We start from the raw sequence: 18,365 nt of genomic DNA, 5'->3' as shown, positions 1-18,365 counted from the left end.
AACAGTATCGAGGACAGTCACTGTACATGCTGGAGCCAACAGTATCGAGGACAGTCACTGTACATGCTGGAGCCAACAGAATTGAGGACAGTCACTGTACGTGCTGGAGCCAACAGTATCGAGGACAGTCACTGTACGTGCTGGAGCCAACAGTATCGAGGACAGTCATTGTACGTGCTGGAGCCAATAGTATTGAGGACAGTCTCTGTACGTGCTGGAGCCAACAGTATTGAGGACAGTCACTGTACATGCTGGAGCCAACAGTATCGAGGACAGTCACTGTACGTGCTGGAGCCAACAGTATCGAGGACAGTCATTGTACGTGCTGGAGCCAATAGTATTGAGGACAGTCACTGTACATGCTGGAGCCAACAGTATGGAGGACAGTCACTGTGCGTGCTGGAGCCAACAGTATTGAGGACAGTCACTGTACGTGCTGGAGCCAACAGTATCGAGGACAGTCACTGTACGTGCTGGAGCCAACAGTATCGAGGACAGTCACTGTACGTGCTGGAGCCAACAGTATTGAGGACAGTCACTGTACGTGCTGGAGCCAACAGTATTGAGGACAGTCACTGTACGTGCTGGAGCCAACAATATCACTGTCCGTTCTGCAGCCTACAGGAACATGACAGAGACAGAGTATGCGCGACAGAGTATGCGCGACAGAGTATGCGCGACAGAGTATGCGCGACAGAGTATGCGCGACAGAGTATGCGCGACAGAGTATGCGCGACAGAGTATGCGCGACAGAGTATGCGCACCAGACCGGCCAAAGTGACCCATGTAACCAACTACGCATAACGCAACAAGGCAACTACGCATAACGCACCAATTACGACCTATCCTTACTTCACGGTCACGTCTAAACGCCAGCAATGTTGCACTCATTTGCAGCTGGTGTTGCGTGAGGCTGTTGCTCTTCACGTCTGTACTTACTGGGCAGTTTTAGGTAGTTTGAACATAATGATGGCAGAGGAAGCATCAAAGGTCTTTAGATTTTAGATATTTTTACGCTTTAGATTTTGTACACCCCATGTCCATCCTGTGGACGGAATCTCAAGAGCGTATTAATACGCAAAAAGCCTAGAAACTAGGCCCCAGGAGTTAACAGGAGTCGCCTAGAAAATACGCAAATAACCCACACATAAGATAGAGGAGCTTACGATGACGTTTCGGTCCGACTTAGACCATTTACAGTGTCACAGTTTCCGAAGCAAGTAGTTTGATTTTTGCCCTCAGTCCTCGCCCTCCTCAGCAGTGAGAGGGATGGAGAAGTGAAGCTTAACAAGGAGGTATACACGGTACTATACATGGAATATATCAGACCCATCTTCGAGTAAGCAGTGCCAGTACTCCATCGGCACCTGAAAAGCATGCAAAATTGGAAAAATGTGTTAAGGTTCGCAACGAGACTAGTCCTACAGCTGAAGAGACAAGAGCTATGATAGGATATTGAAGAAGCTAAGCCTGATGACATTAGAGAACAGGAAGACCAGTGGTGACATGATTACGATGTACAAAATACTGAGCGGAATTGTCAGGGCGGACAGGATGAATTTGTGCAAAAGGCGTGTCTCAGCTACACAAGGGCATAGCTGGAAGTTAAAAAAAAAAAAGACAAGTCACAGGGTTGTTAGACAATGCATTTTAGAGGTCAGAAAGTGTAATTATCTCGACATCGAAGTCGTAGAGCAGGATGAAATAGGTCACGCAGCCAGGAGTGAAGCCAGTAGCGGCCAGTAGAGAGCCTAGACCAGGAGCTGAGGCTCGACTCCAGCAACTACAAATAGATGAGCACTTCTCGGTGTATATATCTCGATATTCCTGCAGGCTACGTGCTCACCTATGCGCGACACTTGTTTTGGAGTCGACTGGGAGGAAGCGTTGTTAGAAACAACGTGATATCATTACTGAGGATGTCACCTGTCATGTGCCATCATCATTACTGAAATAAATGACTCGAGACTGTAAATAATGCATTTAATAATGTGGACTCAAGATGAAATATCACTTCCCGACAATGACCGCTCCGCCGTTGGTTGTATAACCGTTGCGAAGCTATAAATTGCTAGTGTTGTATACAAGCGCTGTATTCTCTCATTTGTCGTTGGAGGTTTTAATGCAATAGCTGTACACTCAACTCCCGTTGATGTTACAAGCTGTTGTTGGTATATATAGACACCGTATACCTTCATTTGCCTTTGGTATTGCATAACAATTGTACTCTCAACTACCGCTTACAAAGCTTATAATACTTGCACGCTTTCAACTGGGAAGAATTGATGATACCCAATCATGTTCTTATAAGCTTGTTTCATTTTGTCGCCTTCATAACCACAGTTACTCATAGTGGCAATAAAGTGTAATCAACAAGGTGCATTAGGTTAATTGGTACAGTCAAATAAGAGTGGCCATTACACTCAAAATAATTCATTTAGTAATCTCCGAAGGGGACGGGCGGGTGGTCTCTCATGCCAGAGCGAAGTTCGTCAGACAACATCGAAGTCCTGGATGAAAAGGAGCAAGTAAACAAATATAGGCAAAACAAGCTTTAAAATACGACATCGTTTTGCTTTGTATAGAGTTGTATCATGGCTTGATAAAGCTATGCAGAGTGAAACACTGCACAGCATTTCGCGTCTTCGTTTTCATCGAAGTGACTTCGACCCTCCACACCCCCACCTCAGCACCAGGAGCGAAATCGAGTCTCTAAATTCAGAAGGAGCACTAGATTTGATGTTTATCTCTTGCAGGATGATGGCGCTGGTGATCAAGGTGAGATAGGTTCATTGAGAAGGTGTAAGTAAGGAAGTGTAGCCTGGAGTCCAAGACGGGAGGGAGGGAAGGAGGGTAGGGCCGATGGCGGCCCGCTGAGTGCCCAGGCTCAAGTAATTACTGCACCATGACACAGCTTCGTTTCCACTACCACTACTACCACCCCTATCACTACCACCACTCCTATCACTACTACCACTACTACCAATTTGAATACCTCTACCGTCACAACCATAAGCGTAGCTATAACCATCGCCCCTACCGCAACCATACCACCATCCCTACCATGATCGTTACTATAAAGCAGCAACGTGTTGATTAATCCAGTCTTCCAAAACAGTGGCACAACCACTACCAACGTCACTTCAACCAGCACAACCAAGTGGCTATGATTACCACAACCACCGTCACTATCATCACCCCACACATACCCCCTTATACCACTGCACCTTCCCTCTCGCTATACAGCCAAGCACCACCTCTCTCTACATTCCCTTCTTTACCTACCACACAGTTCTTTCGCTTCACCTACCACACAGTTCTTACCTCACTTCCTCCCTTTACCTACCACACAGTTCTTCCTTTCCCCACCATACCAGTCCTTGGTAGCCTTGTCTCCCTCAGCACACAAGAACCTGTGATCACCATCACGGTCTTCCGCCCACAAAGGACCTCTGAAAAGCATTACCTTTAATTTGTCACACAAATTTCACGCTCTGTGGAGGAACTGTTCACAGCCGCGAGTACCTTTGGGGAAGATTCTCAGGTAGTGTGTAGGGACCTATTTTGTGGCACAATGGGCGTATTTGTTCACTCACGCCTTTGTAATCAACCATCGTCACGCCCACCAGAGGTGCCGGTTTTGATTTTGCTAAAATAATAAAGTTAAAGTTGTTTAATCAGAAATTGTATGGGGGATGAAAGTGACTGGGATTCAAGGTCTGAGATGATGGCCAAGAAAAGATGATGACGCACTGAGAGGAGACGACGACAGGAAGACTATGATTCAGCAAGACAAGATGATGACGCACTGAGAGGAGACGACGACAGGAAGACTATGATTCAGCAAGACAAGATGATGACGCACTGAGAGGAGACGACGACAGGAAGACTATGATTCAGCAAGACAAAATGATGACGCAATGAGAGGAGACGACGACAGGAAGACTATGATTCAGCAAGACAAGATGATGACGCAATGAGAGGAGACGACGACAAGAAGACTATGATGCTGCAAAGCGAGAACGAGGCAGCGAAAGGAAGAGACGATGAAAATGAGGAAGAGACGTGTTGTGTAGTGGCTTCGTCGCGCAGTGTTTACCCTAAATCTCCAGCCTATTATATTCTTCGATAGCTTACAGCCCTTTGATCCAATAAAGAACCGAGCATCGCTTGTATCTCTCTCTCTCTCTCTCTCTCTCTCTCTCTCTCTCTCTCTCTCTCTCTCTCTCTCTCTCTCTCTCTCTCTCTCTCTCTCTCTCTCTCTCACTCACTCTTCCCAGAATACTCGCTGCCAGTTGATTACTGGAGTTGAGGGAAGCGATCAATCAGTATTGCCGACCACACATTCATCCACACCAAACGTTTATCAATAATAATTGCAGCGAATGATCGGTGGAACAGCGTTCACCTGTGACTTCCTTACACCTGGGGCTGATACTGGGAGTGTCCTCTGCTCACTGGATATGTTTAGGAACAGTACTTACCTTCTGAACATGTTCAGGAAGAATCCTATCCTTTTGGAATAGGTTTCTGAGAAGGTTTTGAAAGGATTATTTCCTCTTGGAACAGGTTTTGGAAGGATCATTTCCTCCTGGAATAGGCTTTGGAAGGATCATTTCCTCCTGGAATAGGCTTTGGAAGAATCATTTCCTCTTGGAATAGGCTTTGGAAGGATCATTTCCTCCTGGAATAGGCTTTGGAAGGATCATTTCCTCCTGGAATAGGCTTTGGAAGAATCATTTCCTCCTGGAATAGGCTTTGGAAGGATCATTTCCTCCTGGAATAGGCTTTGGAAGAATCATTTCCTCCTGGAATAGGCTTTGGAAGGATCATTTCCTCCTGGAATAGGCTTTGGAAGAATCATTTCCTCCTGGAATAGGCTTTGGAAGGATAATTTCCTCCTGGAATAGGCTTTGGAAGAATCATTTCCTCCTGGAATAGGCTTTGGAAGGATCATTTCCTCCTGGAATAGGCTTTGGAAGGATCATTTCCTCCTGGAATAGGCTTTGAAAAAATCATTTCCTCCTGCAACATGTTTTGAAGGGACCATTTCCTCCTGGAACAGGTTTAGGAAAAGTTACTTACTCCTGGAACAGATTTTTCATGTCATTTCCTCCTTCAACATGTAGACATGCCCTTTCTTCCTGGAACAGATTTAGGACTTCATTCCTCCTAGAAGCGGCTGAGGAAAAGTGCTTTACTCCCTGTACAGATTTGGATGAATCCAATCCTCCTGGAGCCGATTTAGAATGATCTATTCCTTCCTAGAACCGGTTTAGGACGAATCTTTTTTTCAATAGAACAAGTTTCGGACGAGTTTTTCTTTTTCCTAGAACCAGTTTCGATTGAATCCTTTATTCGTTGGCCCGAGTTCGAAGAAACCTCTAACCCTCTGAAACCTGATTCGGACCAACCCTGTCTCCCTACAGGTAGCTGAGGACCCAGCAGGTCTCTCGGGCCCCTGCTATACGCCGGTAGCCTAATTCGATTTACCCAAGTTGCTGACTCAGGAATCCATAATTAAGCGGCAGGCAAAAATTCGATATCAAATTATATGAGGTGAATTTGTGATAACGGAACAATAGGCTGGTCATAACAACGGGGTAAGGCTGTGAAAGCCTTGTGAGCAACTCCTTGTCCAAGTAACGAATTAATAATGATGTGGCGCGTTCTTGTACCCACATGGGTACCACACTTTAGAGGCTTGGTACCACAGCTACCAGTATGGGTACCATGGCCCCGGGGCCGGGTACCACAGCTCCTGGGTTGGATACCACGACTACGGGGCCCTGGTATTGCCACTTTTAGGCAAAGAACCTTCACTATCCTTAATCTCCTTTCATGTATTTTGTTCCATTTATCACACACACACACACACACACACACACACACACACACACACACACACACACACACACACACACACACACACACTGTATATATATATATATATATATATATATATATATATATATATATGTATATATATATGTATATATATATATATGTATATATATATATATATATATATATATATATATATATATATATATATATATATATATATATATATATATGTCGTGCCGAATATGTAAAGTTGGTCAATTAGCAAGAACTCGTTTAAAATTAAATCCTTTCTATTTTAATGTAAAAATTAATAATTTGGTACCAAAAGAACCTTAGAAAACTTACCTGACCTTATTAAAACAAGCGCAATTTAATTTAGCCTAATCCAACTAAATTCATTTTAGATAAGTTTACAATAATTTAATAAACAAGCACAATGACATATTTGTATCATTAGGTTCAGAATGATTTTTGCGAAATTATTGCATTCGCAAATTTTTTCTTACCTTATTCGGCAGGAAGAGCGTTGCTATTAAACCAAAATCGCAAGTTTTACCTATTGAGCACGACATATATATACTTAGGAGTTGTGAAATTTCCTTTCACTCTCACTGGACTATCCTCTACAGAGGAGATGATAGGTGCTATGGCTTTTATAGAGAGTATAGAGAGGAAGGGGAACGTGTAGAATGTGTTAGCGGGTTCCTCTGGGCGCTTGTCTGGGTCTCCCACACCAAATTTGCCGGGGTGAGAAGCCTTGCAAAAAGCCTCTATTGTCTTGTGGTTCCGAATATGGGCTGACCGCTCCACCCACTGGGACAGTCTTCCTTACAGCTGTCCTGTGTTACAACGTTGGCTTTCTAGGGTTAGATTTTCTGTGGACGGATTAAGGGGTTACCGCCCCCCTTTCCCTGCTGTTTGGTCTTAGAACAGGCCTCCTGGTTGCTAGCCTGGTAAACTAGGTTAATAGTGCTAGCCGCAAGCAATCCAACGTATGCACCACATGCCGGCTAGTCAGGAACTCGATACTTTCCCTCTTGTAAACAGCTAGAAATATGATGGTGACTGAAGATGCTACTGGGAAGGAGGCCACGTTAAGCCCCCCCCCCCTTTTCATCTCTTTTTTTCCTTCCGTTAAAAAATTCCTTCTGTTTGGAAAAAATCCCAGAAAGAACCTGTACCGTTGATTCTATCCAAGATTGATTGACTGACCACATCGACTCAAGGCTGAGGTACTGATTACCTCATTCTCCTCCTGTTCTTCAAGTTTATCCTTTGTATGGACTGATGAAGTCACTGTGTGGCGAAACGTTTCCTCAATAAAGATACCCAAGAGTTGCAAATGTGTCTAATTTAACAAGAATCTATACCACAGAGCAATAATGTATAAAGTATCCATATTAAGTCAATCCATTGACTTCATTTACCCACACTCGTTCTCCCTCGTTCTTTGGTAAGTGATGTCTCACCGACGGGAAAATTGGTATTAGCTCCCTCAGAAGAGATTATCTCCGAGGTCTCGTGAAGTCACCGGCCTCAACAGCTAGACGACGTTATGTAAATAAGACACAAAATGGCATTTTATTATAAAGACATTTCGTCCATCGGGACGTTCATCAATTCACACCAAGATTCTGAGGTAAGTCATTTTGTTCTCTCAATGTGAAATGATACAGTTCCTGCTGGGCGAAACGTTTTCACAATTTAAATGCCGTAACTTGCACTGTGAGGCTTATTATTATTATTATTATTATTATTATTATTGAGCTTAATTATTAACATTTTTAATTATTATTCTCATTATTGATATTTATAATTAATATTATTAATAATTTTATTATTATTATTATTATTATTATTATTATTATTATTATTAGTAGTAGTAGTAGTAGTAGTAGTAGTAGTAGTATTTACAGAACTAACTTTATCTTCCCTTGTGGCTGGTGAATGGCTCTTGATCCAAGGAATTGGAGCTACTCCCTTCCTCTCTCCCTTGGATTACATCCGACTGCCTCCCAATCCCCAGGAGCTGTATGACTCCTACGGGTTTAAGGCTCCCTAATACAAAGGTAATATTTTTTTCTTTATTGAGTTACTTGTTAATGTTGCAATCTAAATACTTTATTACTTAGCTAACTTTATTAAAGATGCATTTAAAGTTTATTAATAAATCCCTATGGACACTGTATTCAATTTTTTGCTTTAAGCTGCCTTAGCAGAGATACTATATTGATTTATTTTATTAGAATGAGACACGTGTAGAATGCTTGGGTAGTTTTATTACCGAAAGGCATCGCCTGTACAACAGGTTTCTTCAGTCGAATACAAGCAAATATAACACTAGAGGCAGTAGTGGTAACACTTGTTTTGAGGTGATCAGTCCCTCAGCCTTGGTAAGAGAGTCTTGGTAAGGACCGACAACTACCTGCCAACACTGACGGATTGATCACTTTGAAACTACTACTAACGCTGATTCCGTTGTATTCACCTGTTTTCGACTGAAGAAACCTGTTGTGCAGACGTAACGTTTCGTCAACAAAGGTACCCAAGTGTTACACGTGCCTCAGTCTTCAACTTGTACAAGAATGGTATACAATACCGACAAGATGAAATTGAGACACATGTGCAACATCTGGGTATGTTTATTGTAGATGTTTCGCCATCCAGTGGCTTTATCAATACAAATTCCAGGACATAACTTGAAGACAGGAGAACTATGTACAGAAGATGAGGTAATCAGTCCCTCAACCTAGCAGTAGGTGCGAAGAGCACCGTAGCATCTCCACGACTATGGTGCTCTTCGCACCTACTGCTAGGTTGAGGGACTGATTACCTCATCTTCTGTACATAGTTCTCCTGTCTTCAAGTTATGTCCTGGAATTTGTATTGATAAAGCCACTGGAGGGCGAAACGTCTACAATAAAGATACCCAGATGTTGCACATGTGTCTTAATTTCAGTCTTCAACTTGCCGGTATTGTATACTTTTATTAAGATATTTACTTTATTAAGATTGGTAAAGCCTATATTTATTTAATCTGTTGAACTCTACTAAAGTATTTTACAAAGTTTTTGTTAGATCTATTTAAATTTATGACTTCTCTAATAGAAGAATGAATACAAGAACTTGTGTACATTATGTATACACGGGGCTAAAGTATTACACTATGTATACACGGGTCTAAAATATTACACTATGTATACACGGGGCTAAAGTATTACACTATGTATACACGGGGCTAAAGTATTACACTATGTATACACGGGGCTAAAGTATTACACTATGTATACACGGGGCTAAAGTATTACACTATGTATACACGGGGCTAAAGTATTCTTGACTCAGAGTGGACAGATTATGCAGCCTTAATGACCCTCGTGTAGTAGACAGGCTTTAAACCTCATTAACCAACCAAACATTTACAAACCATAATATATCTGTTTGGTGATTCGAGCCTATGAACTCTGACAAGGCAGATGTGAGTGGTATTGTTCAGATGATACAGTATAACTCAGACATGTGAAAACCCAAAATATCGTAAATCATACAGTATTATGACGATCATTAAGCGCAATATCTCTAGACCTCTTGACCTACACTCCACACACCTGACGAGGCAGCTTTGTGCAATATTTCGTGATACCGTAAAACATCTTTAGATATCTGCACCTGTAATTATGGAAATCATTCACAGAGTCTCCACCTGGGTTCCCAGAAGCATTTTTCAATTATTTTCAACTGATTAAAGAACGGTGGTTCGGGTCTGTATTTGTCCTGATGCGCCAGTCAGGGAGGATCCCTGTTGACTAATAAACGGACCACGTCGCCATTGCGTACCACCAAATTGCACACAAATATAAGAGCGTAATTAGGTATGCAAATGCCTAAACAAATAGGAAACGGTGTAGGAACGGCAAACAGAACAATGGCAGCCCTGGACTAATTACAGGGAGTTAAGAGGTATTAATAATATTTATGCGTGGCGGGCAGTGTTTACGAGCGCCGCCATTGGTGAGTCTACCCTCAACAACAGTCCCTCTTCGCCAGATGATGTCGAACTAACCCGAACAAGTGTTTAGATGAGGTGCTTTTCTATACACTTTCGCTAAGTATTTTTGTCATTTCTGAAGATTTCCAGTAGTTCCTGAAAGCAGTATCGTGCTTTGGTTTTCTCTCGTATAGGTACCAGGGATACAGTAATGTAAGTTGTGGTTCTTGAACTCTGTAGTGAGCACAAACCTCAGCCATCAGCCGAAGATGAAAAACATGGCGCACGGGAGGTATCGTTTACGATTGCTTTTCCCTCGCACGTAAATTTAGATATCGATTCTCAGTGGCAGTAGTTGGTGGAATACACAGACGAAGAGTTGTGCTCTTTGCCTAACGTATCAGGCACTGTCTGCTTTAACTCTGATAAGACCAGCCGGGCTATGGGTTATACCTTGGTTTATGAGCGGCCAGCACATAAACCAGGCCCTGATCCACCACAAGGTGGATCAGGCCCTGATCCACGACAAGGCCTGGTCAGGGACAAGGCCTCGGGGGGCGTTGACCCCCGAAACAACCTCCAGGTATACCCTCCAGGTATAGATACAACAAAGTTACTGAGCGTGGCGTTAGACTTAGGAACTACTGAGAGGAATTCAAGAGTCAAGAACATTTTACATGAAATACCAATCCTTAGATGTTATTATGGGTGGAGTACCAACCTCACAGAAGCCAATGTAAGTAGAATACCAACTCACTGAAACCAGTGTAGTGAAATACCAACCCCAAAAAAGCCCCATAGGCAGAATACCAACCCAGAGAAATCACTACAAATTGAATACCAACCCACAGAAACCACTGTAGGTAGGGTACCAACCCACAGAAACCACTGCTGACAGTATGCAGCCACAGAAATGACTAAGTAATGAGAAATGGTATGGTGATACCAACGAAATGTGGAAAAAGACACTTATGTACAGTTCAGGCCATTTATTAGAGGAAACGTTTCGCCCAGAGAAGAAACTATGTATACTCGTTTCCTAGTTATTTTTGTATCAGGACTGAAAAAGGCATTAAGGGCGAAACGTTCCTTTTAATAAATGTCCATCCCACAAAAGCCTTAGCATAAGGGATTGATTATTATCATAACCATAATTCTTAAAGGGGTGGAGGGGTAAGCCAGCGGAAGGCCTCGGTCAGATGACCAAAACCTCCAGCTGCGGGTCATATGATTAAGACCCGCGTCAGGAAATACTTGTTTGTTTCCTGACAAATCCTATGTAACTTACCTTACCTAACCACTAATAAATCACCAGACTCCTGCTAGCTTTGTGGCTCTTGCCACTAGTTCGAGTCGTACCCAATCTGCGTTTTAACTCATTTTTCTACCGAGTTCCTTTAACAGTAATAATTAGGCCTTCGTTAATGATGCTTAGTCTCGTTATCACCGGCGCAATGAGGAAGCCGATGAGGTAAGAGTAATTTAAGTAACGAGTGAGATTAACGAGTGAGATTAGCGAGTGAGATTAGCGAGTGAGATTAGTGAGTGAGATTAGCGAGTGAGATTAGCGAGTGAGATTAGCGAGTGAGATTAGCGAGTGAGATTAGCGAGTGAGATTAGCGAGTGAGATTAGCGAGTGAGATTAACGAGTGAGATTAGCGAGTGAGATTAATGAGCTTAATAATGCTACTGTGCTGAACGCTAGTTGCCAGACGTCCTGGAAAAATGTGCTGAAGCGCTGTGTGACCCAGACGGGTTAAGCGCATGTTTTGATTAATAATTCTCTTCCACTTGTTTGCAGAAGATTTGTAAGTTTGGCTTGAGAATCCGAGTGACTCCTTTCAGAGGAGGCGTCATCATGCCTAGGATCAAACCTCATAACCTTCCATTGACAGGGCGTTGTATGAGGGGACCTCCAGTCAGCAGGTTCGAATCCCCATCACCCCATTGAATTTCTTCTTGATAGAGAGTGAGAGAGAGGGAGAAAGGGAGAGGGAGAGAGAGGGAAAGGGAGAAGGAGAGATGGAGAGTGGGGGGGCCAGGTAGCGAGGGAGAGGAAGAGAGGGAGGGAGAGGAAGAGAGGGGGGAGATGAAGAGAGAGGGAGGGAGACGAAGAGAGGGAGAGGAAGAGAGGGGGAGGAAGAGAGGGGGAGGTGAAGAGAGAGGGAGGGAGAGGAAGAGAGGGAGAGGGCGGGAGGGAGAGGAAGGGAAGGAAATAGAGAGCAAGAGAGAGAGAGAGAGAGAGAGAGAGAGAGAGAGAGAGAGAGAGAGAGAGAGAGAGAGAGAGAGAGAGAGAGAGAGAGAGAGATACTCGCTTCTTCATATACTTTCTAACTTCGCTTTCTAACCTTCCTATTTTTTTTACCATCGTTTCTCCAGCCAGTGGCTTCATCAGTCCAATACGAAGAAGAACGGTAGGAAAACAGGATTAATTTGAGGTAATCAGTCCCTCAACCTGGAGTCGATGTGTCCAGTCCATCAATCTTTAAGAAATAGAGTTTGCCAAATACTGCTCAAGCGTTACATTCATCAACTTTCTCTTCTCTGAATTACTTGGCACTGACCGAAACGTCGGTTGAAGTTTCCTCTCCTAATTCCGGTATATTTGTGATTTGTTTCAGCCGCGATATTGGTATTGTTTTCTCAGTGAGATCTAAAGAAAGTCTACTTTGATTTTGAAGTAAGCAAGAGTTTGATTTTGAAAACTGAGATTTTGCTGATACTTTGAAGTGTGACCTTCTGTTGTGACCTGTTGTGACCTTCTGTTGTGACCTTCTGTTGTGACCTTCTGTTGTGACCTTCTGTTGTGACCTTCTGTTGTGACCTTCTGTTGTGACCTTCTGTTGTGACCTGTTGTGACCTGTTGTGACCTTCTGTTGTGACCTTCTGTTATGACCTTCTGTTGTGACCTGTTGTGACCTTCTGTTGTGACCTTCTGTTGTGACCTTCTGGAGCATTTCTAAGTATCTTTACAAGAAATGTAATAATAATAATAATTAATAATACTAATAATATTAATAATAATAATAATAATAATAATCTTCATTCTTAGAAATGTAATAATAATAATAATTAATAACACTACTACTACTACTACTACTACTACTAATAATAATAATAATAATAATAAAAATCTTCATTCTTAGAAAGTTCAGTATACAACTAAGTTATAATTAGTTAACATTACCGACTTATTTTATAGAATACACAAATTAGTTAACATTACAAATTAGTTAACATTGGTTAACATTAGTTAACATTAGTGGCTTATTTTATAGAATACAAAAATAACCCACAAATAGAGAGAAGCTTACGACGATGTTTCGATCCGACTTGAACCATTTTCGAACCACACCCGCGAGCGTCTATGTGCGGGTTATCTGTGTATTGTTCCAGTCACGGTATTGTACCTTTTTGTTCCATACTTTAGGTGGCCCGGTGGTTTGGTGGCTAAAGCTCCCGCTTCACACACGGAGGGCCCGGGTTCGATTCCCGGCGGGTGGAAATTCCGACACGTTTCCTTACACCTATTGTCCTGTTCACCTAGCAGCAAATAGGTACCTGGGTGTTAGTCGACTGGTGTGGGTCGCATCCTGGGGGACAAGATTAAGGACCCCAATGGAAATAAGTTAGACAGTCCTCGATGACGCACTGACTTTCTTGGGTTATCCTGGGTGGCTAACCCTCCGGGGTTAAAAATCCGAACGAAATCTTATCTTATCTTATCTTACAGAAAGCACCTGGGTATGCAGGACATTTCTGGCAGCCTTAAAACTGAACAAGACATATGTGTAACACATAGGCAGCTACACCTATAACAGATACCCCAGAGTTTAAACATGCGACTCATTTACCAACGCGTTTAGATTACACGCTTCCAAAAAAAAAAAAAACACACAACCAGTAGATTTTTTTCTCAAAACAATCCCACAATCTGTCGTCATTAGTACCGTCATGCGAGAAAGTAACTCAATTGCATGGCACTATAAAGAAAAACAATAGCTGATAAGAAACTCGTCCAGTGTTTTACTAGCTTAGTCACACTAGTCAAGGGAATTGTTGGCTAGGAGGCACGGCTGGCTATTTCTCGCTCATGGCCTGTCATGCGTGTGCAATGAATTCTCATAGAAGTGCGCGACTTTATTGCTTAATAAAATGTCCGGCTTAATGGATCTTGTCAACAGGTTCCTCCAATTACAGTTTTTGCAATATATATATATATATATATATATATATATATATATATATATATATATATATATATATATATATATATATATATATATATATATATATATATGCAATAAGATCACAGTAAACAGGTGATTTCAAAATATGCAAAACAACCACTCTGAAAGAATAGAGAAATTCCAAGTGCTTTCGTGACTACTCACATTATCAAGGAACTATGGTTCCTTGATAATGTGAGTAGTCACGAAAGCGCTTGGAATTTCTCTATTCTTTCAGAGTGGTTGTTTTGCATATATATATATATATATATATATATATATATATATATATATATATATATATATATATATATATATATATATATATATATATATATATATATATATATATATATATATATATATATATAATTATTAACACACTGGCCGATTCCCACCAAGGCAGGGTGGCCCGAAACAGAAAAACTTTCATCATTTACTCCATCACTGTCTTGCCAGAGGGGTATTTTACACTATAGTTATAAAATTGCAACATTAACACCCCTTCCTCACACACACACACACACACACACACACACACACACACACACACACACACTCTCTCTCTTTTTGGGGTTCCTAAACTCCTAAAACCTCACAAATACATTGTTCAGGATAAGACACGATCTAATGTTTCACAGGAATTTTAAAAGAATTGTATAATGAACAATGTATTAAAGGGACCACGAGCTCTTGTAGCTACAAATAGGCAATTATAAATAGGTAATTACGCAAAAAGGGGAATTATTAGATTATATAGGGAAAGGCTATTCCAGTGGCTTAAAACTAGTACAAAAGAGCACAATTAGAAGCTAAAGAACATAAGTGAGCCACCGAAATGTCAGGAAATATTTCTTTAGCCCGAGAAGAGTCAGGAAGATTAATAACATGGACAGGCAAGTGACAGAGGCAGGATCTATACACAGCATTAAGAGTAGGTACGATTTGGTTCAGTTGAATACAATTTCTGCCTTCACATATACATTAATACAATTACTACCTTCACGTTAATAAAATTTGTCTTCACTTACACATTAATATATATTTTTTTCAGTCTTCAGAACAATAAACATTGAAAATATGATGTTTATATTTGTGTTTTGATGTTTATTAAAGAATCTTAAAAGAAAGTCTCTGTGAGGTCTTATTACCAGGAAGAAAAACAGGGCAGCTTAATTAAGTTAATATACTGGGCTAACTTGGCACTAGTCACGCTAATGCTTCCCCCCTGGCCCTCCCTGGTACCCTGGTGGCACTCCCTGGCACCTTATAGCCCTCTCTAGCACTCTTGTGGCACTCCGTGGCATCTTTGTGGCACCCAGGCACCCTTGTGGCACTCCCTGGCACCCTGGTGGCACTCCCTGGCACCCTTGTGGCACTCTTTGGCACCCTGATGGCACTCCCTGGCACCTTATAGCCCTCTCTAGCACTCTTGTGGCACTCCCTGGCACCCTGGTGGCACTCCCTGGTACCTTATAGCTCTCCCTAGCACCCTTGTGGCACTCCGTGGCATCTTTGTGGCACTCCCAGGCACCCTTGTGGCACTCCCTGGTACCTTATAGCCCTCCCTATCACCCTTGTGGCACTCCGTGGCATCTTTTTGGCACTCCCAGGCACCCTTGTGGCACTCCCTGGCACTCTGGCGGTCCTCCCTGACACTCTTGTGGCACTTTCCGACGCCCTTGTGGCGCTCTCTGGGATCCTCTTGGAAAAAATATCTACGGATACTCACCTAGCTTTGGTTGCAGAAGTCGAGTCACAGCTCCTGGCCCCGTGTATGACCCTCAGTGTATAAGCATTGAAAGCTCCCTCTAATCCCTATTTCAGGTATCAGTCTTCTTGATTGTTGGTGAACAGGTTACAAATAGCTTTAATAACCATCGTGTAGTAGACAGGCTTCAAACCCTATTAGCCAATCTTACAGTAAAATTTCCTGATAAATGTAATTTTCACTTAATATTGAGATGTGTTTATTTTTTAAGATCTCCGTCAAGCAGATCGTCAGCCTTGATCCTATTTTCGTCAGCCTTGATCCTTTTTTCGTCAGCCTTGATCCTCTTTTCGTCAACGTTGATCCTTTTTTGTTACCCTTAGTCCTCATCAGCCCTAATCCTCCTTTTCGTCAGCCTTGATCCTCCTTTTCGTCAGCCTTGATCCTCCTTTTCATCAGCCTTGATCCTCCTTTTCATCAGCCTTGATCCTCCTTTTCGTCAGCCTTGATCCTCCTTTTCGTCAGCCTTGATCCTCCTTTTCGTCAGCCTTGATCCTCTTTTTCGTCAGCCTTGATCCTCTTTTTCGTCAGCCTTAATCCTTTCTCGTCTGCCTTGATCCTCTTTCTCGTCAGTCTTGATCCTCTTTTTCGTCAGCCTTAATTCTTTCTCGTCAGCCTTGATCCTCTTTCTCGTCAGCCTTGATCCTCTTTTTCGTCAGCCTTGATCCTCTTTTTCGTCAGCCTTGATCCTCTTTTTCGTCAGCCTTGATCCTCTTTTTCGTCAGCCTTGATCCTCTTTCTAGTCAGCCTTGATCCTCTTTTTCGTCAGCCTTAATCCTCTTTTTCGTCAGCCTTGATCCTCTTTTTCGTCAGCCTTAATCCTCTTTTTCCTCAACCTTGATCCTCTTTTTCGTCAACCTTGATCCTCCTTTTCGTCGGCCTTGATCCTCCTTTTCGTCAGCCTTGAACCTCCTTTACGTCAGCCTTGATCCTCTTTCTCGTCAGCCTTGATCCTCTTTCTCGTCAGCCTTGATCCTTTCTCGTCAGCCTTGATCCTCTTTTTCATCAGCCTTAATCCTCCTTTTCGTCAGCCTTGATCCCGTTTCTCGTCAGCCTTGATCCCGTTTTTCGTCAGCCTTGGTCCCGTTTTTCGTCAGCCTTGATCCTCTTTTCGTTCACCTCGATTACCTTCTCGTAGCGCTACGCGGATGCCAATAAAAAAGAAAGTACCCACATAAATTCTATCATAATTATACATTATACGTAAGTATGATCGCTTATCATTCTCCACACATCATTGTATATCTGGAGGAATTTACGACTGGATATTACGACCCTGAAGTCCGCTGTCTTTCCCTCCTGTGATCGCTTTATCAGGTGTTAGCAACTTGAAACGCGAAAGGTGGTCGTTACAGTGACACTTTGGGCAGGGCAAGAATTTATTACACGTTTCGCCCATATTGGGAGGTTATTAAGGGGTTAATAGCCTCCCAGTAGTGAGTGAAACGTCTTCAAGATTTTTCCCAGTTAAAGGGTCTTTGGATTGATAGCTTAAAACGATGTTTCGGCTAGTTGTGGTAGCTTAAAGCGACGTTTCGACTAGTTGTGGTAGCTTAAAGCGACATTTTGACTAGTTGTGGATTGTTGCCAGGTCCCAACAGTTACAAATCACATCACTGTCAGTGGTCCAAGATGGACCGAAACGTCTTTCCAAGTTTCCCCTCTCTCTTAAGAATGAGTTATTAGTGACTTGATCTAACTAGGTTAGGGCATTGGCTTAAGCCGGTAGGAGACTTGGACATGCCTCGCATGGGCCAGTAGGCCTGCTGAAGTGTTCCTTCTTACGTTCTTATGAACTGTTCCAGTCACGGTCTTGACTTGTATCCTAATCACCTTCTAAGTTAATATCTGCTGAAGGCGATATCTTATAAGATTGCAAACCATTTATTATTTTAATACTTTCTGACATGGTTGAATCAATGTGGTAGTGGTTTGTTTGTAAGGAAAACAGGTCAAGTATGACCCGATACTTAAATGATGACCCGTAACTCAGAGGACTTATGGGGGGTGAATTGAGACCCGGTTCTAAGTCTGCCAGTACTGGTGACTAATGGTGTACTGGTGCACCAAGTCTGCCAGTACTGGTGACTAATGGTGTACTGGTGCAACAAGTCTGCCAGTACTGGTGACTAATGGTGTACTGGTGCAACAAGTCTGCCAGTACTGGTGACTAATGGTGTACTGGTGCACCAAGTCTGCCAGTACTGGTGAATAATGGTGTACTGGTACACCAAATCTGCCAGTACTGGTGACTAATGTGCACTGGTACACCAAATCTGCCAGTACTGGTGACTAATGGTGTACTGGTGCACCTAATCTGCCAGTACTGGTGAATAATGGTGTACTGGTGCACCAAATCTGCCAGTAGTGGTGAATAATGGTGTACTGGTGCACCAAGTCTGCCAGTACTGGTGAATAATGGTGTACTGGTTGACCAAGTCTGCCAGTACTGGTGAATAATGGTGTACTGGTATACCATTATGCACCAAGTCTGCCAGTACTTGTGAATAATGGTGTACTGGTGCACCAA

Source organism: Cherax quadricarinatus, chromosome 86 (assembly GCF_038502225.1).
Source record: "Cherax quadricarinatus isolate ZL_2023a chromosome 86, ASM3850222v1, whole genome shotgun sequence".
In the NCBI taxonomy this organism is placed as follows: domain Eukaryota; kingdom Metazoa; phylum Arthropoda; class Malacostraca; order Decapoda; family Parastacidae; genus Cherax; species Cherax quadricarinatus.
The sequence above is the reverse complement of the archived record's forward strand: the minus strand, read 5'-3'. Positions refer to the sequence as shown.